Source organism: Apis florea, unplaced genomic scaffold, assembly GCF_048593485.1.
Source record: "Apis florea isolate Af1SG1 unplaced genomic scaffold, ASM4859348v1 contig_3732_pilon, whole genome shotgun sequence".
Classification (NCBI taxonomy): Eukaryota; Metazoa; Arthropoda; class Insecta; order Hymenoptera; family Apidae; genus Apis; species Apis florea.
This window is the reverse complement of record NW_028256824.1, coordinates 130,446-157,155: the sequence shown is the minus strand read 5'-3', so window position 1 is coordinate 157,155 and position 26,710 is coordinate 130,446. Positions and strand designations below refer to the sequence as shown.

The following is a 26,710-nucleotide window of genomic DNA, read 5'->3' as shown; positions in this document are numbered from 1 at the left end:
ATGGTGTACATTTTAAATATCATACCATATATATTTATTATAATCGATATTAAGACGAGATTTTGAGATAATCAAAAACAATCAATTCGTCAAATATTCAAAAAGTGTTTAATTTTTCTTCAATAAATTTAAATTTTAACAAAATATTCATTGTACACCATTACAAGAAATATTATTCTTATATTTAATTAAATCACAAAATTTTAGTGGATCTTATTATGATTGGACGAGAAATGTTTTTTTTTTTTCTTCGATTTCGATGTGTTTCTATATGATATTTTCATATCCGTGTTTCGGCGCTTTAATATTTTTCATTAATAGTTGGAAGAACAAGAGAGTGAAAGAGGAAAGAAAAAGAAAGACTGATGCGCAAAGAAGGGCGCAGCTGGATCCGTCTCGGCAATAGTCGTTTCTGTGATGAACTAATACATAAGTAAAACCCCTCTCTAAGTTCGTAAACTTCCAAATACATTCCTGAGTCTCTTGGCCATTGCCACACGGACGAGAAAGTTCCTTCTTCTCAGTTTTCGCCCCGATCTTCAATTCTTTTCTTATTTTTCCCCCTTTGTCTCGTTCAGGGGATTCTTGAATTTTTCCAACTGCAATTTTTTTCTTAAATAATATACACTTTCACGACAAGTGAAACGGAGATAACAAACGTTAAATATACATCGTTAAAAAGATGTCTCTGAAATTTTTTTTTTCAAACCCGAGAAATTACTAGAAAACTAAGCTTTTATATATATCAATTGTATATAAAATAAAATTTTCTTCTCGATGGTGTCTCTTAATCACTGTTTTATTTAATTTTGACACCTGAACTGTGAATTCAGATTTCGAGCAAATTTCTTTAATAGACTTTTTCGTCTGTTTTATATCCCTTGAACGAATCATTGTCTATTCAGGATACAGTTAATTTTAAATAAGAATTAATAACAAAAGGGAAAGTCACAAATGAATCGAGAAAAATACGCTTATTAATACATCAGATACGAAATAAGCATGGAAAATATTGGAGTATAAGAGAGTGGAAATTTCATCAAATGTAAGACAACAGACGTAAAATTTGCATAAGACGAAAAGTGTAGATACTCGATGTCTGCAAATCTAACGTAATAAATTTGACGAGAATACGTGCATAAATATGACTGGCTGCGTGTAAAGGAGCTGTGATACGAGATTACAATTCGTATTAGTGGGGGATTATAGTGTACAGGATTTGGTGTAACTAAAGATACCACATCTTAGTAAGCGTTAAACTCGTGTACGTACATACGAATGCATGTGAATCGAGAAGCAAGATGCAATTATTGCGCGGATAAGCTGGATACAAAGATTGCAATTATTAACTATTGTCCATTCGTGTAAAAGTAATTCGCAATGCTCATTTCCTTCCTTATACTTGGATCTAGTCTAATTTCCACAATTACATTTTCGACAAAATACAAACAATTTATATTAATCTCTCTCTAATTTGTTCGTATTTAAATATTCAAAATATATAGACATATAGAGTCCAAAAAATTAATGTACGAATATAACAATATAATAAATAATTCTTTCACGTATTTTCAATTCATCATATATTTTCCTTCGAACGAAAAAATTGCTGAAGAACAGGTTCTGAATCAATAATCCTTCCTTTTAGAAATTTAATTAATATCCTTTAGCCACACCCTGTCTTCTGTCGAAGGATCCTGTTGGACGATTTCCACTCGGCGATAAAATTAATTTCTCCGGATCATTCGAAATTCTCTTAAATCCCTTCTTGCCAGGGGGACCGAAACAACAGTGGACCAAACAATGGTGGCGCCGTCCAATCTCCAAAGTCGCAAACGGACCTCTTAAATCGGAACTCTCGCAAAGAAGTCTCGAAGCGAAAGAACCAATTACAACAAATTACAACCTCGCCTCTCCAGAAACGAGATGGTATCGAATCGATAGATCTCTCGCGAGGCCGATTCAATCGTCCGTGATTCTTGTCCCCCGCTTCCTAAATCTCCTTCTTCGCCGCACCGATCCTCTCCGTAATCCCTCCTCCTGTCCCCCTCCTACATCAAACGATGATCCAGGGAAGAGTCGAGAATTGGGTCACGTGCCAAAATCCTTTAACGCGACCGCACCATCCGTGAAATTCCTCGGAGGAGGACGACGAATTTGATTCGGGAAGATTCGAAAATCAACACGGCGGTTTGGATTTGAATTAATCCAATCCTTGTGAATGCTATTCCTCGGTTTGTGGGATAATAATATTTGCAAAGAAGAATTTCCTTGGAAATTTGGGGGATCGAATAAAAGAAAAAATGGAGAATCTCCAATCTTGATCAAATTTTTCAGCTCAATCAATAAATTATTCTATATGAGTATCAACGTATTCTATAAATATGATAAGTTTCAGAAGAAACTCTCTCAACGTTATAAGAAAATGTAGAGATCCTTTTTAGGGCTCTTAAGCCTTTTCTCTCGCAAGACACGTACTACACTTTGCACTTTTCGTCGAATCGGGTTCGAGATTGTCAAGGTTTAAGCCGATTTCTTTGTCTGATTCCATATATTTCAGATGTATATATTATAATAATCGATAAGCTTGATAAAGTTTAGATCGCGTGTATACGAAATTAAGTTGATTTTTATCTGATAGAAATAAATTGCACGAGAGAAAGTATAAGCAGTTGTGTAATTTTGGTTCGATTCGGTGAATTGTGGAATAAAACTGGTTGATACTTGGGGATACTTCGATTCCATCGCGTTGCAGCTAAAGGCGGCTAAAGATGAAACCGTGTAAGTTCATTGATAACTGTAAGACTTCGAAAAATCGTTGGGGGAGAGACGCGAGCATACGGATTTGCGAGGAAGCATTCGCGTTTATAGGCGCACTAAAATTTCACGAGGATCCCCTTTTCTCCTATCTTCTGGCTCCAGTTCGGGAATATCAATAGAAATTGAAAGCATCAGCGCGAAAAGTTGATTTTGCCCTCGTTCCGATCGTCAAATTAGAAAATTATGAATTCGATGAATATTCCATCCAAATAAACGATTCGAATATTTTATAACATGTTCATTTCTGATGCGTATACTTGTTCACAATTGTTTGAGAAATTCATACAAAATTCGATAAATTGTATAATCTGGAAAAGATTGATGCATAATGCAAATCGATTTTTATCCAAGATGGAATCGAATATAGAATTATCGAGAAGAATAAATTGCTCGATTAAAATTTCACATAGATACAAGTTGATATCTTTCAAAGATTATTCTTCGTTCAATTCTCATTTAAAACTTAAATATATCTTAGATATCTTTTTTTTTTATATAATTCATAAAAAAATCCTTTCTATTCGATTGTTTGTATAATAAAATATTGCAAAATATCGTAAATATCAAATGGATCAAGCCTATTGTTGTGTCAAACTTCTTAAAAATATCGAGAAAACGTTGACACCACGATAGAAACTTTTCTCAAGCTTTCCCTCGATATTCCACCGAGAGATAGTCCACTTCCTTTGTATCCAAGGGCATTCTCATGTGGAAGGGGACTTGGCGTTTGATTTGACAGTGAATTCTGGAAAAACATAACGCGAGCAAATTATGTAAGTTTAATGTGCCACCGTCTCCGGGGATCGGGGCTATGAGGGAGATCGTGTCTCGAATATCGCGTGCCCCGTTTCCGTATTCTCCGCAGGGAGACGAAACCATTCGATACATATTGTACGGGGTGTCACGTACCTTTTCCAGTTACTGTCGCATTTTAGATTCAAAGGGACCATTTTCGTCTTCGATACACGCTTTGCCGCGTCTACGTTTCGCCCAACGCTTTCGAAATCGTGCCCTCTCAACTTCAACCAACCCTCTTCTTCTTTTTTTCTTTCCTCTCCTTCTTCAGATTTTTCACGGGACAATAAACAATATTCACGCGTGTTGGCGCGCCAACCGTCGTTTTTATGACGATTCGTGACAACGAAAAAAAAAAAAAAAAAAAAAGGGGAAAAAAAGTTCGAAGAAAACAGCCATACGTTCAGAATAATACGTCACCCGCAGACGTGCAAACAACGCCGAAATACCTGTTGCTGTAAATTTCCCTGTGAATTCCCTCAACGTGAACTCACTCGACTATTTTCATACGTCATGAGTCCTGTATGGACTCTTGATACGACAGTTTGATTTCGATAGCGGCACCGATGACAACTCTTGAATAAATATGAACTGTAACGCATCGATGATTTAAAATATTCGAATCGTGGTGTAAATTACGAAGAAACCGTGAGAATAATGAGGGCTCTGTTAATACTATCTTAACCTTCTCTTCTTCTTCTTTCTCTACTCAAAAAAATTGGTCAGTTTTGAATTAAAATTCTACACGCGTAATAATAACAAATGGCAAACATAAAGTGGCATCCACAATGAAGTTAATTTGAATTTTTCTTTGCAATGAGATTTATGAAGAAGTCACAAGTATTTAATTTTCCATTCGTCTGATAAAATATGCAGGATTCGCAGCATCGACAAGAAAAGAAAAACGAACTTGTTTATAACATTATCATCGCTACTGACTTCGTAAATACAAGATTCGAGTGCGATTAATAATTGATCCGATTCATCGAATGGTGCGATCCTCGAGCTAATTAGATTCACCCCAGAGTCGAGCACCTCGTAGCAATCTATGAATCTCGGATTTCCTTAAACCGGAAACGTATTTCCTAACCGGGTTCATTCTCGACACAATCGACACGCTTTCATCCGCTTTCGTGTCCCGTGCATAATCTCCTTGACTTCTCAAGACATCCTCCGCTGTAATTACGCTTCCGAGCTGATCCCTTTTAATAGGAATAGCTGGTGAAAGACCTTCAGCCGGACCCTTTGACTCATTATTTCCACCGCCTCTTCGATCCGATTCAATGATCTTCTTATTTCCCAACAATCTACGCTCTCTCTGTTCTCCTTGTATCGCGATTTAAAGCGTCGTGAACGTTCGATGAAACGAGATAATTCGTCAGATACATCCTCGTGTATCTGTCTCTTCTGCTTAGATTATTTGAATATGGTTGACTATGTGTGTGTGTGTGTGTGTATGTGTGTGTGTTATGGGAAATATGATACGTTACAAGACTGTCCATTGTTCCTTTATTAGGCGTACGAGGTCGGTGAATGGGTTTTAAGATTAAGTTTTGCGGTCATGTAGACGTTTGTTTTAATCCTGTGGTCGTTGGTTGGATAACGCTCGAGGTTTCTGCTTCGGTTATATTAACTCGATTATATTTTGTATTTAGACAGGTTGTATGAAGATAGAACGGTATTAATAAATTGAATTTGAAAGCAATTTGTTGAATATAATGTATAATGATCTGATTCGTTGCGTGTGTGTGCTTCTACCACACGAGGAAATAAATATAAACGAGAGCGATAAAGATAACTGTCGTTATTAATTTCGTAAAGAATAATTATTTGTGAAATATTATATTTTCTGTTGAAATTTTTATACCAGAAACTATTTAATATAAAATTTATTTCGTTTGGATAAGTATGGGAATACGAACACTGCATATTCTTAATAGAAAAGTTCAGGTAGAAGAGTACGATTGTCTTCGCAGATGTTACGCAGATAGCAGTTCATTTCGTATAAAAAAGAAATTCGAAAATCTCTTTTTACGATACCTCTTCAATTAATTAAAACAATTACTTACATAAGATAACGTTTAAAACAATTTAGAATCTTTAATGCATCACTGGTAAGATCGTTACAAACAATATTTTTCCCGAAATAAAGATATTTATCGCGTAACTTATCGTGAAACTCGATTAAACCCTATTGAAATTAAGAAAACTTTGAACCGCTATAACTCGGAAGATAATGACATTTTGATAACGAGTAAGCGGCCATTAGAAGCGCGGGACCTTCCCCTTTAAAACGCTTTTTTATTTATCCCGATACGACTTCCGGTTCCCGAGATATCGTCGTGTAAAGGAAAGGGTAATTTTTTAATCGTTTACCATCTCCGTCCTTTTCGCTTACTCGGAACTCTCGCTCGCACCTCGTCTAACCGACCTACCCCAAACGCCAGACGAGTGACAGACGCGATTCCTAGAAGTAGTACGCACTTCCAGGAAAAAAATGTAGGTCAGTGGGCCGCGAGCCCATTCATAATCTCTGCGCCGTGCTATGGAAACTTTGAACGCTTATATCTCGGCAACCGATCGAGATATCGGGATAAAACAAAAAGCGATTTCAATGGTATGATTTCTCCTATATTTTGAATTAACTTTGATGACAAAATCTTTTGTCTTTTCCCACCGTTTTTGCATGGAAAATTTGTACAATTATTTGAACACTTCATACAAATCTTGGAGCAAAAGCTCGTAACATTGAAAGCTCGATGATTCTTTAAATTCTTTGATAGCTTATCGATTAAACGATTCATTTTAAGTAAAAAAAAAAAAAAATTACAATTTTAAATATCGTTTCATAGAAAATTGTAATTAATTTTCAGATAATCTAATATTAAAGTATTATAAAGGGAAATATGTTTTTCTAAAAAAAACGATCTCTATAATCGATCTTTCAAAATACAAAAATTGCAAGATTCTCGATCTTGAGATCTCGAAAAGAGAGAGATGATTGGTTAACTCGATTTAAACGCGATAATTGCGAGTGTGAGAAGGGAGAGACGTCGTGAACGTCGAGGAGAAGGAATATTGGAGAACATCGAAGAAAATCCTCTCTCTAAAATCCGCGGTCGTGTAAAATCAGAAGGATTCCGGTTCATTTGTCTTTGCGGAAACGTTTCGTACGATTTTCAAGAAATATTCAACTGTAGAAAATCGTACTTTGTACTTTCATCCTTATCATCTGAAGCTTGCAACCATGACTGAATTAGAATGTCTATAAATCGTTCAACTTTTCGAACAATCGATAAGATAAAATAAATTTACTCGGGAATATTCATTAATGCGATGTATAGCGTGAAAATGAAAGGAAATTTTGTGTTATTTAATTTCATTGTACTGTAGAATTTTGTGAAATTTTAATCAATTATATAAAGTCACAGGATACTTTCTCTTCTTGATAAAATTATTTCTTTGATTTACATATTTTAACTAAAACTATCAAATTATAATATATATTTAAATATATTTATTAAACAAAGATACGAATATATCAACACTCTGTATATCCAATTGTACCAGTTGCATATTCATTACAAAATAGATAAAGAATTACAAGCATAATCATTTTACTTGTAAATTCTTTTTCAAGTTTTAAAGTTTAAAAACATTATTATCTACGTATTTATGAATAAATTTTTGCTGGAATTCAGTTGCACGAATGTAAACTTCTGTTATACGCACAACATAATTTACATACTACGTTTGCTCTCAGAGAAGTATATATAATTCTACTGTATTATTGTTCGTGTGATAAATACAGCTCGTTTATAAATTTGTCTTTTTCGTTTAAATAAAATTATCTCGCGAATAAATTTACATACGATTATATTTCTCATTTTTGTAATTCGATTCGAATTGTTTTCAATTTTCATATTATTTAAATAATTGTTCACGTGCAATTTTCTGTTGGAAAAAACTTCCACTTAGGATAGTTCTGAATCGGATAAAAATACTTTAGAAGGTCCGAAAATACATTAAAAATTCTTTTTCGTCCGGTTAATTCGGGATAAACGTTGGCGAAAGGCGATTTACTCGCTCAACAAGGGAAATTAAATTCAAACAAGTCGAAAAATTTGCGGGAAAAAATTGTCTAGATAAAAATCACGATGAACGAGAGAGATTGGAGGAAAAATATTAGATGGTTAAAGATACTAAAAGACTTGAAAATATCACTGGTTGACAGCCAATTGTGTGGCCCGTTTAATGAAAAAATAATAAACGCCGCCGTGACAGCAACGTTCATTAAGTATAATTTATTATTGTCTAGGATTAAATAAGACGTGCTATTTATTTCGCGAAAATTTTTTTGCGAAATATTGCAGCATTTATACGGAAAGATTCATTATGATTTTGTTTTTAATAAACAGATATCTACGCGTAATTTTAATTATCTACACCATGTGTCAAAACAGTCCATCATTCTTGAACTTTCTTAAAGAAAATCATTGCTTATATATAAATCGTTTTGTATGAAAGTTAAGAAATAGAAGAATAGAAAAATATTTTTAAATTGAAGAAAATTCTAAAAGAAAGGATACACGTTCATTTTATTAAATTTTTTATGCAAGAAGCTTAAACTGTTCTAACTCATCGCTACCCTATCTCTCTCTTCTTCGCACAAAATTAAATTTCTCGCGATTCAAACGACCATATGTCTTCAATCTTTCCAAACTCCACGCACAAATATATCGATTTGTACATTGTACAAATTTTCAAATAAGACTTTCGTGTTCTCACCAATATATATCATTGCATTGTAACGATCACCATTAATAAAGAACAGATTGCTGACTGAGAAAATAGTTCGACAATAGTAATTTGCATAATGCAAATAATAAAGAAGAAGGGACGACCCCCCCCCCCCCGATTCCAGCTTTGCGTTTCGGCACGAAAAGTTTAACGATATTCATACAAAGAGGGATGATACCGCGTCTGCAAATGAGCACTTTTTCCCGCGCAATTCCGGTGTTATTTCACCTTCACGGCCGAGAGCCCGAATAAAAGGAAAGGAAAGAAGGCCGGCAAAGTGATGGAGATGTTAAGGAAAAATATCCTCCTCCTCCTCCTTCTCTTGCTCCCCTTCCCTCCCCCCCGCTCTGTTTCATCCCCCTCGAGTTTGTTGAGATGCAACGAACCGTGAAAGACGCTCGTCTTATCTTCAAACCGTGCGCGAGATACTTGCCCACCCCTGTTCGAACTCCTTTAACCATCCCTTATCCCTCCTCAGTATTCAGGGAACTGTGGTCGAAATCCATTCGAGTTTCTGCTCGTTATTCTTTCCGATTCTTCGCTGAGGATCACAAATTGGATAATCATGCGCGATTATTACGATCGATTCGTTAAATTCCAACACTTCAATTCAAATATTATCGAGAGAATTTTTTAGAAAGCGTGTCTTATTCTTTATTTCAAGCAAAGTGGATATTGATTGTTGTGCATGGCAGAGAGGAAAGAACGAGTATGTAAATTATATATACGTCAGTACTTTGTTTGTTTGAATAATATTTAATGATTTGGTATTCAAGAATCGCAGATTTATCGAGTATTAAATTACATGAATAATTTAAATCTTTGAGTACGAAGTTATTTTTCATAATAGAGAGAGAGAGAGAGAAAAGAAATGAAGATGATTCGAAAGGATATAAAACACGGCGTAATTATCGTCAAACAAAATTCCTTTCATTTTACGGATACAACAGAAACGCGTCAATGTATGAAGCGATAATTAACTGATTCGCTTAACTGCAAATCAGCAGCGCATTGCGTTTAATTAATGAGCCGTTCGCCCGATACACGCGTTCATTTCTGAATTTACGTGTAAACGCTTGTTTAAATAATTTCTCTTGATTGACAAAGCGTTCGTGTTTGACGTTCATCGTTCCTAGAGTGCTTGGAAAGTATTCTCGTTTCGAGGCAAGCAAAACGATAGTGAAGAAAATAATGGAATTCAATGAGACGTGAAAATATTCCTTTTAAAACGATGTCATTGTTCTTATAATATATGAAACTTTTATCTATATGAGAATTTATCTATCTGTATTAATGACGAGAAAGGGTATTATTAAAGAAATATATTATTTTGTTCTTTTTATGGGAACGAATTGTTTGAATAAATTAAAGTATTTTCTACGAATACGTATCATTTGTATTGTACAAATATTTTATTAAATTTTTGTCGGATTAATTAAGTTGAAAGGATTTGAAAATTTTTGTTTAATCCTTACTTGATTGGCTAAAAAAATTATTCAAAATGTTAATAATTCATGTTATGATGAAACGAGATAAAGTGACACATGATATCTCTATCGCATAGCGCCATCTCAAGCAACATTTTTGCATAGCAGCCATATTGTTTTTATTTCGATATCTAAAACCAAAGTTTTCAAATATATAATATCTGATCACATTCAATATATGATTGAAAAATAATTATTATCCGATATTTGATTATGATTTAAAAATTACATCAATAACAATCTTTGAAATTTACATCGATCGGATATAAACGCTTGGTAATAATGCTCTTAAACAATCTTTAATCTTTTATCCGTGTATCACATTATGACCGATAATTCGAAGAGAAAAATCAACGTCTGACTTTGATTCGATCCGCTTGAATTCGCTCGGCGCAGGTTTTCATCTCTTTCACTTTTAATCCAGTTGAATGGCTTCTCCCCTGCGAATTCGATGTTTTCCCACTTCTTTGCCGAGTGATTTTGACGGGGGAATCTCGTGAGCGTAACACAGACACCAGGTTTGAAGTCTGATTACTATTTGCAACCAGTTTGCGTCAGAACAGATCTTCGGTTTTAATGCCATCACTAATGGATGGTAAAATGAATATAAACATTGCCGGTAATCCGCTTTAGAGATTTCTCGCCGGTCCTTGCCACTCCACAGTTTCCAACGTTTCAAACAACTTTGCTTCCTCGGATAAAAGGTATCTAACGATAAGTAGCTCGAGTATCTAGTTGGTAGTCAACGTTCGTTCCCATTATCTTCTGCCAGTGTTTTTACAATTTCCAGTTTAAATGCAGCCAAAACTAATTCTAAACTGGGCTTAATCTGTTGGAAAATTTAAATCGAATTCAATTTCCGTAAACGATTTAATAAAAAAAGGAAAGATAAAAGAGGAAATAGATATATGTAACGTTGATTAAAAATTGGCGTTCTTAAAGATTTTCAATTATGAAACACGATCATATATTCATACGTATAACGTATAACTTCTTGGATATTTTCTTCGATTGAAAAATAAAATTCGGCCAAATTTCGAGAAAATTTTGACGAAATCTTGTTATGCATATATTAAAAAAAAAGAAAAAATTTAACATTCTACGCGGTTAAGCGATTCAGTCGTATATTAAGACACACGTATTTAAATTGAATCAAGATTTAATAATTTATTTAACAAGTCTAACATTCGTTGCTAGAATATCCACCCTACTTTATTCCACCTTTACAAAATCGATCTTTCAGAAAATCGAATTCGCACGATTCCCGAGGTTAAAATTCTTCCAACGGAATTCCATTCTGCCCCCTAAGTGAAACGATTGTGATTTACGGCCATTGTAAACAACTCGTAATGCGCTTTTTTCACGCCGGAAATAGTTCCGTTCAATCGGGCAAACTTTTTCTCGTAATGCATTCAGCGCGCGGCCCGACAATTCGAACTCTCATCAATTCATTCCGGTGTAAACCGGTTTGGACAAAAAACACGGGTTTTCGCTTTCATACGTTCAGTTTGTTATATTTAGATTAACGCGTTGATTTATTTTAACGGGTGTGTAACGGCCGGCGTGGACATTTTCTTTTTTTTTTTTTTTTTTTTTATCCCGCGTATTTTTGACAATGGTGGCCGAAAGAAGATCCGTACCGGTGCCATTTTTGCCGTCGTAAAATATCGCCACGTACGAACGTTCTCGCCGGATCGCGGATAACGTGAAATGTGACTCGTGTCAGCAGCTTTTTCGAGATCCGCTTCGACAACGCCTCCCCCACGAGGGGAAAAATAATCTCGTCGATTTACTCTTTTAATTAATCCGGCGCTCAATTTCATTTTTACCGGCCCCCGGGTATCGAGCTCTCGAGATCGTTTTAAAGTTTTTTAAAGTTTGATCGCATCGCATTTAAATCTGTTACGCTATCTTGGAATATTTTTATCAACGTTTCGATGATTCGTTAGAGATATTATAACTTGTCTGCACATTTTAATAACCGTAACGATACATATTTATTAAAAGAATCGTTCGGAAATCGTTCTGCATAATCAAACTTTAAAAAAAAAAAAAAAAAAAGAGTCTAAAAATCTTCGAATATTTTTCAATCACGCGTTAAAAATATTCCTTCGATTCAGAGTTTTGCTAATTCAGCGAAGTGGAGAAACAGTGGACGATAACAAGGAAAAGGGTCGTGGTTTCTCGCGCCATATGCACGGTCTACTTTTTAGCTCGGTTAACAGGCCGATTTATCCCCGGGAAAGCAATGACTACCGCAGTTTTTCGGGGTGCAAATCTAGTCGCGAGTCGAAATACGAATAGTTGGTTAGACGGAATGAGTCGATTTAGAAGGAGTTGGAAAGAGTTAGCGTGGCATTGTCGTTTTTCCCGAGGATGCTGAGGGAGGGGGTGTAGCGACACCAGGCTTCCTGGCGTTATTCCAACGGGCGGGGAAAACATTTAAAAGAAAACCTGGTCGGCTCGAGCTACGTATTCATTATTATCAAAAAATATGATTGGTCGAGTATTATCCGCGCTGAGTCATATTTATTCGATTGTTGTCTTTCTAACGGTGATAGTAAGAATATACCAATGATCAGAGTTTATGATAGAAATATTTCAAATAATTTTATTTTCTATGAGTGAAGTGGCTGGTGAAAATATTCAAACGCTTGCTTTAAATCTGATAATGATAGAAATATGTCGGATTTAAGTTCTTTATTAATATATATATATATTTATACGACCATTGATATTTTTAAATTTCGAAATGAAAATTTCACTCGATGAGCACATTTCCACGTTCAACATTTTCGTTCGTTGGTATTTTCTTGACTAGCACGGGGCCCGATATATCACGATTTTGCGCTAACAAAATTTATTTCGCATCGAAAGGTGCACGTGCACAAGGGGCGTAAAAACAAAGTACGCGAGGCGCACTCGTAAAATCAAAATACGATCGTGCAGAATTTCAAGCGACTTTCCAGGAATTAATACGAACGTGCCGTTAAAGCGGCACAATTAAATTTCAGGAATAATTGATTAAATAAAACAGCGCGCGTATTAAATGAACCACGCGTAATGAAAATAAAAATGTTATCGCTATGATATCGTTTAACGCCAGCCCCGAAAAATTGTTGTCGTACATCGATTCTCGTAACAGGGAATTCCGATATTTAAACACAATTATCCGCGACAAATTAAATTATTTATATCGTTGAATATAATTTAATCGCTTTAAACTAATATTTCACGAATCAAATTATTCCTTTCATTTTTTAAAATTCACTCCTAATTGAATCGTGGATGTATGCTTTAAAAACACGACGTGCTTTCCACGGTTGGAAATATTTGCCCTCATTAACGAAAACGCCGAAAAACCGTACAACTTTTTTTTCCACTACGTGCTGAAAATTCATCTCCTCCAAATTTCGTGGCTCAATTCCAGCCTCGCATTCTGATTTCAATCTTTCTCTACCCTACCCACTCTCACACTCTTATAATCTCCCAATCGAATTCTTGCTTTTTACTTTCTCCTCCTTTCTATCTTTATCAATAATTGGCTGAAACGAGATCAACAACAGTTCATCAACAATGATTCAACCATTACGAAGAGACGATATATTTCCTTCATCTAGAGTATCGCTCAAAATATCCTCACATCCATTTCAATCCTTTCTCCTTCAGCCACATTTTCACCCCTCTTCTCATAATCCTCTTCCATCCTAGCCTAGCCGTCCTACGAACGGATGCCAACGAGGACGAAACTCGTCCTTCCTCGACGTGGTGGACACGGAAGTTTTGGCGGGCGCGAGAGAAAAAAGGTGAAATCCCGTGGAAAAGGCGGTAGGAGAGAAAACTGTTGTACCGACGGAGGGGATCGGCTCGGCGATTCGGTCAAGTACAGTTTAGCGAGAGTTAACGAGCAAGGTTGAACGCTCACGCGAAATAGGCTGGCGCAATAGGGGAGGGTTCCGTGGCTGAAATTCACCGGGGATTTTCCGCCTTTAATGCCGCCACACGGATGTAATTTCTCCGCTCAAACGAATTTTTACGGGGGGAGGGGGACCGATGCATCATCGGTGTTTAAAACGTTCGACCGAACGTTAATGCGATTCGCGATTCGTATTGGTTGTTTAATCGCACTCTTCCTCTTTCTTTCTCCGCTGAGTTGAGAGATTTTGTGGATGGAGAGTTTTGGTGGATCGAGAAGGGATTGTTAGAAAGGATTCGATGGCTAGAAGAACGAGTTTTTCTGTGGAATAGATGCCGTACCGGAAGAAATATCGTTTATGATAAATCGATTATTCATAATTTATTCATATAAATATATATCGTTTTTCTCCTTCTAAAGTTATAGGATTAATCTCTTAAAACACTTTTGTTTACGCACGCACATGTAAATAAAATGTAAATAATCAAATTCACCGAATGAATTTAATTATCGAGATTAAATTGCCATTGATAAATTCAATTAAAACTGAGAATATCGAGATTAATTATCTAAATTAACAGGTTAATAAACGCCCTTAATTAGCGGAAATTTCATTACGTTTCGTTCAATTTCAATTTATATTCGCGCGCGTGAAAGTGTATCGCGAAACGGAATTCAATTTCTTGAACGTTCCGTTTATAATGTAATATTTATAGACAGGGAGAAATAATCACGGATAACAATTCCGCGCCAATTCGACAGGGGTCGAAAAAAAAAAGAAGCGAGGCAATCTCGAAGATTTCGTGGTGAGGGGGGGGGAGGAATAACGCTTGAAGATTTAACGAGGAAATCGAAGGGAAAATAAAACAGGGGAGGGAAAATAATTAAAGTCGACGAATGTGGAGGGGGGGAGATGGAAGAAGCAGGATGTCGACGGTGAGAAACGTGTAACAACTCGGTCCATCTAAGATCGCTAGTTTACTACGAAAACGAGGAACAGTGATTCGGGTCCGACGTTTCCCCTCGGCGCGGGAGTAGATTGGTTCCGAGTTGTTGCAAATCTATACCTGGAGAGATCGATGAATTAAGTATCAATCTTATTCCAGATGGGGAGGGGGAGGGAAGATGTTAGATAAGACAGAGAAAGGTGATTTAGTCCGGTTGATCCTTCGATTCCTTAAATTACGGCACGGCCAACGAACGTGATAAATTCGGGATTTCCTTGTGCGAATGCAACACGCTGCTGCATTGCGGTAATTTCACGTTTTTCTTTTTTTTTTTTTTTTTAAGAAATAAGAAATAACGATAGATAATTGATCGATTGTACGATCGCTTTTGATCATTTCTCAATGGATTTGTTATGCAGAAAAGAAAATGTTAATTTTTCGATTCGAGAAACCTTGTTTTCGAAAGCTTGAAAATTTAAGCGAAATCAATTTCAAATTCATTGAACGCTTCATCATCAGATAGGATTATTCTTCTCGTTTGAGAACAAGTAAAATGATATGAAATAATTTTTTTTTTTAAATTTATTTAAAAATTACTTTATGGATAGAGTCGAAGTTTGAAAATTCATCGATAATACGTGACTGGTTCAATTTTAATTTTCTGAAAAACAGAAATTTATGTGACGAAGTTTTATTGTATATTTTTTGTTTATTTTTTCATATAGAATAATCTCTCGTATAGATAGCTCATTCGTATTCAATCGAGAATTAACCAATTTCATTTGTGCTTGAAAAATTTTCAAATTTGATTTATTCGAAAACAAAGCCTCGAATTTTATTCTTTTTTTTGTTTTATCGTTACATATGAAATCTCTCTATAATCGGTTGCGCGTACGATACCGTGTGCTTTATATTTTATTTCGTTAAAAAAAGAAATATTTTTGAATGAATTATTTTTATTAATCGTTAACAATTTAAGTATAAAAATTTTATTATTTGATTATTTCCAATTATTTCGATTACACGATTTATACTTTTGTAATTATTTTATGGAAATTTTAATCCGATAGTGCAAATTAAAATTGTCGCGAATCGAATTAAAAATTTTAATTAAATTTGAATTAGGGTGTGTAAAATTTTAAAAAATGAAGAAACGAATTGAATAATATTAATAAACATGTACATATAATAAATTCCATTACGCGTGCTTCGATTAAAATAGCATAAATTGAAATTTGCATTTCTCATTGTATCATTATAAAATCTACTAAAGTTCACGTAGCAATCCCATTACTTAGCAATATCGGAAATATTGGGAATCCATTTGAAAGCAGACCAATTGAACAGACTCAGTGACTTTGATCATATTGTTAAAATCTTTTTCTCATTATAACTTTCGTAGCTTATATCCGGATATATAAAATAAAACCGATCGTTTGAGCCATGTACAAAGGAACACGTCTAAAAAAAAAAGAAAAGAAGAAAAAAACTCAATTTGTATCGTATATCGTAGTAACGTTTATTTCGCGATAATGCTTTCTTCTTTCATTCTATTGGCAGTCTGTCAATTCGTTGCATCACCGTAAAGAAATAAATGAATTTTATGCCATTTATTTTCATTCATTTCACTTATTAGAGATACGAGATATCGAGAAATAATTATTATAAATCATTTTATTCGATTTATTAAGTTTTAAAACTGATTCCCTCCTTTTCTAAATTCGATATTTGTTCTAACTTTCAGACATTGGAATCTCTTTTCGATAAAAAGAGACGATAGTTTCGAGATATAACGTGTCATCGATGATGCTTTTTTCCGATATAATATGATCCTAGACACTGAATTAGTTTTAGAAAATCTTACGTGTCTTCTTCGAACTCTTTTCTCGTAACAACTTCCAAGAACGGATAAAACAAATTCCACTTCTAAAATACCGGCGTTACTTACTCTACACGACTAGAATATACAATCCGCTAACGGTATTCTGGCGGTCATCGTTCCCTGAAGATGGATCTACGTTCTAAAACTGAAAATGGTATCCTACTTAGAATTCGTAGAATTGTCAAGTGTACACTATGTATACTTATATATAAAATTTAATCGATGCTGCATAAATCTAAAATTAAAAACACGATCGCTTCAAATTTTGTACATTATCAAAAAATTTTTATTAACCTGAATTTCGTTCAAAATTTCATTCACCTTCTAAATTGTCGACATTTTCGAAATTCAAAAGAATAACACGATTTTCTATTACTTAGGAAACCGAAATAAAAATCCTTGTATATAATAGATTTTTCACTTCGTGTCTACAAGTATCAAAGTAACAAAGAGTAACAATCTTTTAATTGACATTTTTATCGACAAACAATTAAGATCCTAATGCATGCAATTTACAAACTATTTATCGATCTTCACGACTGTTCGAAATCAAATAATCAAATCTTCGAGATTTTCGTGTTACGTACGTACGTACTTAAGCTTACCTCGAGTCGAGTTGGCGAATTAATAATAGATTGATCGGAAACGGAGGAAAATATTACTTTCACGAACCGAGTTAAAACCGGAGTAATTAAAGCGGCTTGTGTCATTGTTTTGATTAGAAACGTTCGTGCATATTAATATTTAGCGACGTGCCGGTTATAAATTCAACGCCCAATCGATAAAGTAATTCCGGCTGCGATTCAATCGCAACTTTAATTGAAATCAGATCGTCGTAATTGGATAAATTAAACGTTGATTAATGCGTGTATCGTGACTAACGATCGCGATTTGTGAAATTTGCGTTACTTAATATCGGTATATATATTATAACAGACTGTTCCAGATGAAAATTGATGAACTTTGAACCCGTGCTCGAAATATCTCAACAAAAAAATATTATATATATATATATATTATTTCTTGATACACGAATTGATTACCCCAAAAAATCTCAAGAGAAAAATCCATTGAGAGGATCATGCATAGATTCATCTCTTTTTATCCATCGATCATGAAGAGTCTTATTATTAACAATTTGTTGAATAATATAATCTTCCTCAAGTTATATAACATAGTAAAAGTAATAACGTTTGCAACACTACTTTTCTTTATTCTCGCGCGTGCATAAATTTCGCCGTAATTGCGTAAAAACTTCGTACGAATCCGTTTGTTTATTCGAAAGGGGGTTGTTCAACGAGGCCAGCATCGTTATCCCATAATCGTTATTTCTTAGGAAGGTGGAAAGAGATCCAGAAATAAAGAGTAAACGGTCCATTAACGCGTGAGTAACAACATTTCCCGTTCATCGGATTTTCACCTCTCCGCGAGCAGATTGCGGCGGAAACGAGTGGCCGAGGCTTAAGGCTATGGGCGCTTCTGTTTTCCATCTGCCAGCTCTCCTTAATCGCAGCCAGCCATAACAGTATCGTAAATGGTGGATACGTGTAGACGAAGGCTCGATTTTGCCGCGATCGGGATTTTCGCCGATCCCCTAATTCCTCGTTCGATTACACAGTCTGCGGCGTGTTAGCTTCGAAAGACATCGAATCGAGATTAAAAACGGGTAGCATGAAGGGTTAACGCTCGGCTCGATTCGTGGAAAAACGCCGGACCAAGATCTCAATGTTATAATTTAAATGAATATTGTATATGCTATTGTATATTCGCGCAGTGGAAAACGATCGAAGAAGTATAAATCGTATAATATGTGCGCGATATTAAATACGAATATTATAACTATATAATATACACTTTTGATTCTTACTTATATACTGGATCGAGACCGATAAATTTTCCTACTTTTATTAGCCGATAATATCAACGATTCTTCCCTTTCTTTTAAACACGCGCGATTTCATCCGTAATAATTTCAATAGATCCTACGAATACCTAAAGATGAAAAGATTACCTAACCTCTTTCCTCTGACGAAAAAAATCGACCAATTGTCGCGAAGATCCGAAAAAAAAAAAAAAAAAAAAGAAAAGAAGAAAAGCCGGCAAACAGACGCGTCAGCGTGGCAGGCATAAGCCGACACTTTATTACATTAATTCAATTTAAACTTCCGGAAAGTGCGTAGACAGAGCGTTGCAGGAACTTTATACTACCCCGTCGTATAAAGTTCTGGGGAAGCTTTTATCGCGGAAAGGGATTCCGAGATGGAGAGGGAGGAATGTGCTTCTTCTCGTATACGTTCACGCACGCTGGTAGAACGCTGGCAAGTTTTTAATTTTTACACCGACGTCGCCTCCTCTATCGTCTCGTCACCCCCCTCCCTCCCCGTCGTTTATGAACTTGCGCCGGTGCCGAGTGACTTTTTGTGTCGCGAGCTGCTGCAATATTAACAAATTTTCCGCGGAAATTCGTCCCCGATGTGCGATTTCTGCGAGATCAGCCGGGGACGGAAGAAACGGCGAGGGCGGCCGAAAGAGGGAAGAGAGAGAGAGAGAGAAAGGAGAAGGGAGGGAGGGAGAGGGAGCGTGAAACGGAGGCATTGAGGAAAAGTTGGGCGTCGATACCGGGCCAAGCATCCCGAGGCGGGTTGAAACTTTTAACGCGTCTCTCGAACTCGGTGGAGGAAGAGGAAAGGCGATGGCCGGGCAGAAATCGAGTTTCCGGGGATGTTTCGCTCCCTCCTCTTTTTCCTAGCGCCTCCGTCTCGCTAGGAAATCAGTCATATTTCATGACATTTTCTTTCCACGGCCGAAAAACGTCGTCCCCTTCTCCTCGTCGCCGGGAGAAGCCCTGAAGCCCTTTTAGCCCTGAAATATCAAATGAAAAGACGTTAAGGAGGGATATTTGAGATATTTAGATATTTCGCTCCCGTTGATTTTCAACTGGCTACTGCGAAAGCTCGGCGAAACAGTTAACGAGACGTGTTAATAATTTTTCGAAAGTGTAAGACGTGTTTTGAGGTGTAACCTCGAGATTGGTAAGAAAATGTAAAAAGGATTCGAGATGAATTGTTCAGGGATTGGAGCAAATTACGCTCGATTCTTCGGGTAATCAATGATGACGATACAAAGTGCGTTACACTTCTCTCTCAATTTCGAAGGTGTAAGTTTATGGAAAGGAATAGTTGGTTGGAGAGAGGAAGATAACACTACGATACGACGAATCGTTGATATAACGCGTGAAAGTTCTTCTAATGAAAATTATTAATAATTACTTTAATGTACATAACTTGTATATAATTATATTTAATATCCTACGTTCGTGATTGTGACACGATATAATAGAAAGCTTGTGAAAGAGCGATCCATATAACTCTATATAATTTTTATTAACTTCTTTTTTAATTCGCCAATGTTATTACTTACTAAATTATCGCGGAAAAGGGACGGAAAAGCTGGAGCCTGCTTACGCATTCCGCTCGACCGAAAATCAGCTCTCAAAATTCAATTTGCCACATCAAAAACAACGCCAAAAGGGGGATAAGCGACCGTTCCTATCTCATTACCATAAACGATCCAACGGAAGAGCCGCACATGCCGAAACACAACCGTGCACACACACACACACGCGCGCACGCACATATACAGAAACAAATTTTACCTTATTAATTCGGCAGCTGCTTCAAAATTCAATTTCAAAATTCCATTCCCACGCCGCAGCCACCTCGTATCGCACTTTTTAAGCCTCGAGTTCGAAGAAACAGCTTGCAAGTCGGCCACGAGCACCGATCCATTCCAAGAGACGAGGTGGAAAATTAACCCAGAGATCAAGATGGTGGATGGAGACGTCAAGGGGCATCGCAATTCTGATACGCGAGGAAAGCCCCTAACCTGATGTTGTCCGCGCCCCAGCCATCGTGTAACTGTCGTTGCTGATAGCGGCGTTGTTACCGTTCCCACAATTTCCAACGTGTTTCACGGTCGAAGCGACGCGCTGTGTTTCTCCATCCCGGGGTTAAGCCGTCCTTTGACTGAGGCTCCGTTAATAGTTCGACCGTGTATCGTTATGATCTCATCATCCGCCCCTCCGCGTCGCTTCGTGTTTACTAGTCGCCTTGTTGCTCGAACTATAACGATATAATTACGTTATTTCGTCGTACGTTCGTGGTTTCGAGGATGACTCATTACTTTTCCTCGAACGCGACATGGAGCAATATTTTTCTTTGTGTACAGCTGTGTTTTTTCTCCTTGACAAAGCAAAATTTTAAATTGCCAGATGTTTAGAATTCCATTTAGATTAAGAGGTAACGAGGAAATTTTGCTGCCGGAAAATTTAATTCAATTGGAAACGAAGGTAAATTGAATCGTTTTATCATGTATAAAGTATCGAGTTATAAACTAATTATCCTCACTTTGTTTGTTAGATGCTGAACGTTTCCATTGATTATAACTCTTAGATTAATCATGAGTTTAACAATCTTTCGTATTAACATCTGTCGTTAATTACAATATAGATTTATTAAAAATTCTTCGAGCAGTCTTCATCTTTAATGATGTGACAATTGTGTTGCCAGAAATATTCAAATTAATTTTAATAATTATAGATCAGACTGTTCCACAAGGTACGTTTTCAGCACACGTTTAAGCACTTAAGTTTTAATTACTCGTAATAAATAATTTCATCAATAACTACCATTTCATTAATAAGAATATCAATCGAACGAGAAAAGTCTTTCGCAATTCTTCGAATAGTTTTTTAATATTAAATATTGGGATAGTTTGGAAAGCTAAATCGAAGCTTGGCATTTCGTTGTTTGGGATGCAGTTGAGCGTGGAATTTATTGATTGGGAAATTATACCGTGATTTATAATGATAGGAAAATTCCATATCGGTACCGATAACGCTTTAATTAAACTACTTTATATCTTTATATTTTCAAACTTTTGCATGTAATTAATCATTCTCCTATTGAAATGTTAAATTTTCCTCCATTTATTTTCCGACCAATTTATCAGAATAAATCAAAGGAAATTTTTAAATATAAGAATACAATTAATTTCCTTCCTACTATTTTTCAATAATATCACATTTATACATAAAATAATAATAACAATGTAAAAAAATTATTTCAGATTTATTACAATAATTTTGAAATGCAATGTATTTAATTATTAATCATATCGGAAATATGTTTCATTTATTTCAAATATTATTCCAACACTTTTGAATATGCTCGTTTTTGAGATAAATTGGAAAAATTACAAGAAAACTTTTATATCGACCGTATATCGACCATTACACTATTATATGATTTTATTATATTCAATATATTCGTAATTTATTTACATTCACAGTTCAATTCATCTAAATATGTATAATTCTATTCTTACATTTTCTTTATTAGTGTAAATTTTGACAAACGATACAGCCACAAGAACTTCAATAAATCGTAAACAATTAATAATCGCATGTTTCAAACGGCAGTTATATATATATATATAACTTTCAAGACTTGCAGTATAACTCCAATTAAATTAACGCTTCAATTTCCCAAGCTACCAAAATAACAATTTCGAGCAGGTGTGCTAAAATGTTCAATATCGTAACACATTAATATCTCCGATTATATAACCGCATTTCGAAGAAGACCGATTCATTATGCCCAGCTCTTTTAGGACAAAAGTTAATGGAACTTTGGTGGTATAAGTTAAATCCTCCGATATATAACTCTCAATCGTTAAAATAAAATCATATATTCGTATAAATTAACGTGCTAAGATTATCATTTTTCCAAAAAAAAAAGTACTTTCATTTACAACTATACACTATAACAGAGAAAGAAATGAGAAATTCAGGTAAACCTGACACATTACAACCTGATATTACATCTTTTCTATCAAAATCAGATTGGAACTACGTTACATCACAGATGCATGGTTGCAGTGCGCGAAACGAAAGCGAAAGTCCGGAACGAATATCTCGAGGCTTTATGGCTCTTCCATTTCCGGCGGCTACCGAAACTATAACGATTCTTCAGGATCCGGTCGAGATGCTTTATTTGATCTCCTTCTCCTTTCCGTTCTTTGTTCTCGCATCGATCGGCGACGCGAGCAGGAAATATAGGTATAAATCGGGCGCGTAAGCGAGCGACGGGCATGGAAATTGCGTTTCCTGCGCGGGGATCGGCCAACGGTTTAATTACCAGTCTCGATATATTCCTAGATATCGCGAAATCGGAATGGGATAGAGGCGGGGGTGTCGTGTTCCTGCACATTCGTTATCCTTCGTTATTCGATATTTATTGTAAATAATGAACGTTTATTTCCTCGTCGAGCACTTTATTATTTATCCTTGCACACGAGTTACGTTTTTATCTTGCGTGAAAAAGATATATTTGCTTTTCATTTTCAATTTTTGATTTAGATCGTTGGGTGTCAGCTCGAATGGAAGATACGATGTAGCCTTTTTCCATTTTCAAGGAATAATCAAATTTATTTAGTTCGGTTATTTCAAAATTGTAGACGTTTTCTTATATTTATATTTGGATAGCAAGATATTTAAATATTAGGATGTTGGAAATATCGAAGATTTGGATGTTGGATGTTCTATTGCTGTATAACAAGTCTTTTTATTTCTGTGCAGTTTTTACGATTTGACTCGTCCATATTGTCTTATGTCTATCTTATTTCTATACTTCTTATTTCCACAGATATTCTTGAAATATGTCATGAATGAAAATGATTTTTCTGTAATCAAGAAGTAGAAGAGATAATGCTTGTATAATACATGGGCTTGCCTTTAAATACTGTTAAAGCAAAATGTTCTTTATCTTCTAAAGCATTTCTCCCATCTGACATTTAATGCTGTAACTCATGCATGAGATACTAAGAAGAACTTGCTTTCAGAATTATTAAAATACAAGATTCAACGTCAGATATGTTAAAGTTTTCTTTATAAATAGTTGTAATTGAAAATTGGCTTAACTATTTCTGCTTTTCGAAAGAATTATTTCCACATGAAATTCGAAAATCAAAAGATCAAATATAAAAGATTATACTTATTTTTATATTACCGATTTTTCTTATTACGCATGTTATATCTGTAAATCACATCAACACATCAACACTCGCCACGATTTTACGATCTTCGAGCATTAAAATAAATTGATATGATATCATCAGTTTCACAAATTGTTATGATTAAGATTCTCGATATACAAGAAACTGTATATAAACATCACCTGTTCAGATAACGCAATTTTCGGTTAATAAGAATTGATACGAACCGATACGTTTTTTACGACCGGTTCTTACTTCTCGTTTGAAATTTATTCTCGTCGAAATAAAATTGTAAAAAAGAATGGAAATTGTAAAAAATGGCGAAAGGGCGGGAACAGGATCGAATAACAGGAAAAGCAATAATACGTCGCGGTTCGATGTACGTACGTTCGTCAAGAATCAATTATCGTGTGTGCACCGATAAGATGCACGGCTGTGTATCGAGTACCCGTGGAAATTGCGTTTTCATACAGACCGATCGACCGATGGTTTAATTATCGGGCCAGCTATTTCCCTCCCCTCTCCTCCGCCACCAACACCGGTTAGCAGACGATATGAAATGGGTTGAGAGGACGGTGTAACGTGGCAATGAGTGACCCCCCCTCGCTTCCTTGCAAATTTAATATCCGCTCGTGAATATTTATCACGGGATACATAAAAATTCACTTTAACGAAGATTCTTCAAAGTTTCAAAGATGGGGACGGTCCTGCAGCATTCGTTTCGATGCTGGATCCTTGGTCGTCAGTCCTCTTTGCGTATCAAGTGATTCGTTGTATGTCGCTTTATATGTCGAGACTTTGTAATTTCTTTATACCATCGACACAATAGGCAAATTGATGGCATTGGAAATGTATCGAGCCCTAGCATCGTTATGCGCACGTAGCACGACAAAGGGAATTCAAATATTAGTTCGCGAAATATTGGTTCACTCTATAAATCCTTTTAAAACTATCTACTATCTCTCGATACAAAAGGACGAGAATGTTCTTTGTAGCGTTTCAAATGCAAGCATAAAAAAGACAGAAAGGGTATGGATAAAAATATTGAAAGTGATTAACTAACTCTCTAATATTTGCAGGAAATAATAACTTTCGAAAACTCTGACGTGCTCCTTCTTAAAATTTCTAAGATAATCAAATCGATCTTTGATCCTCTCGCATAAATTAATATTACATCAATCATCACCCAATTCTCAATCGTAACGTAACAAATGTTCCAAACACACCTGTTTGTAACGAAAACGTCGATGATGAATCCCTCTTGGAGAAGGGATTTTTCCTTCTCGAAAGTCGAGAGTGCAGCAACGAACTTTGATTGTATATCGCGCAATGCCTTCCATGACGATGTTCGAGTCGTAGTAACAATGGTAAGCAGCGACAATCTGAGCTTGAAGCGGCTTGTTAACGCCGATGAACGTACGTTCCTGCCACGAGAATCCGGCACGGAGGAGGCCACCAATTAGCTACGTAAATCTTCACGCTTTCGGATATCCGGGGATCGCGCGTTAAAGCTGTTGCAATTAGCGGTGCCAATTAAAAACGGAAATGCCACCCTCCGGATGCGTTGTTGCACGCGTTAAAATCCGAGGAGGAACGGAAGAGGAACGGAAATATCGTGCGTTGCGCGATGAAAACTTCGGTCAATTGTCAGTTGGCGGTTCGGTTGAAACGATCCGCCTCGTTGCAATTATCGCAATTATCGCGGCGATTTGCCTACAGAATGAGGAGAGGGATTTCTCGCGCGTTTATCCAATTTTCAGATTTCGCATAATACATGTGTGTTTTTGCTGTTTGTCGAATTTGGTAATAAATGTAATATCCGGTTTGATTTCATATATATACAATGTATAAATTGTACGATTGTTTGAAAAATTAAGTTTATAACGATTACACAAGCGAAAAAGAATTTGCCGAATTTGTATCAATTAATTGATGATTTCAAGGAATGTAACTTTATTTCCTTTTTTTTTTAAATTTATAGATTTTTATATTATATTAACGTGAACATTTAAATTAATAACAATCTAAGATGAGAAAATTAATTTAATAACGTTGAAACGTATTAAGAAATCATGTTAAACCTGTATTTTATTTAAATGATTGAATAATTGAATAGAATAGATCCAAAATGAAAATAGATAGCTTTGTAGCAACTGATATATTACAGGGGGGAAAGATATATCGTACAATTGTACAGACAGGTTTGCTTTGAATTGCTATATCGATTAAAATTTATTTGTTCGCGAGAGGAAAACTAAATTTTCATTTCACCGTGTTTTTAATTTGCTTGGAAAAAACACATATGTTAATTTCACAGTTTGGTAAATCAACGTTATTTTGTGTTTTAAAAAGCTTTCCAGATACGAGATATGTAAATATCCGTTTTACATTGAATTTTTTATCTTTTTTTTTTTTTTTTTTTCAGACGCATCGAACGCATTAAGTGTACAAACAGAATCGATATCAAATTATAGCAAACTATCACCAACATGGAAAATAACATCATTGACAAGGTAAAAGAAATATTCAATTCACGTTCATGATATATGTAAATAGAATATCGACAAACCAACTGCATTCCAATAGCATTTGGTAATCTAACGAACGAATTATTTACCAAATTAAATTCTTACTTTTATTTTTTGTATAATTTATAAATAACACAAATATTTAAACAAATTTACGAGAAACTTGATATTTTTAGTTAAAAATCAATGCTATTCAATTTAATTTAAAAATAAAAGATTTAGTATCTATATAGAAGTCGATCTAACAATCGTATTATATTTATTATTGCATCCAAGTATATTAAATTATTGTTATTTTATTATACTTTTATATATATACTAAAATTTGATACTATAGAAATAAAATATTAAATACGACGAAGAAACATTTCATTAGAAAATAAGAATGTAAATTTTCAACATTTCACCATTGTAGAAACTGAAAAAATTTTAAATAATACTGCCGGTATCGATGTTAAATTTCTCCTCGCCATCAAAGGAAA

The 26,710-nt window shown here is 35.3% G+C and overlaps 1 protein-coding gene and 1 long non-coding RNA gene across 5 annotated transcripts in view; one reads left to right on the top strand and one right to left on the bottom strand.

The window, feature by feature from the left end:
- The window catches only part of Fkbp14 (peptidyl-prolyl cis-trans isomerase Fkb14), a 159,955-nt gene that overhangs the window by 8,996 nt on the left and 124,249 nt on the right, over nt 1-26,710 (top strand). The window contains exon 2 of one of the 4 annotated variants that reach the window (XM_086914743.1): nt 26,126-26,213. The exons of the other annotated variants lie outside the window; for them this stretch is intronic. The gene's annotated coding sequence lies outside the window, so the exon portion shown is untranslated. The remainder of the gene's footprint in view (nt 1-26,125; nt 26,214-26,710) is intronic. 4 annotated transcript variants of the gene reach the window in all.
- LOC147656510 (uncharacterized) lies at nt 16,260-20,750 on the bottom strand. Its single transcript, XR_015294290.1, has 2 exons — nt 20,303-20,750; nt 16,260-19,509 (listed from the first exon to the last, which is right to left on the bottom strand). It is a non-coding gene; the product is annotated as an uncharacterized LOC147656510 (long non-coding RNA).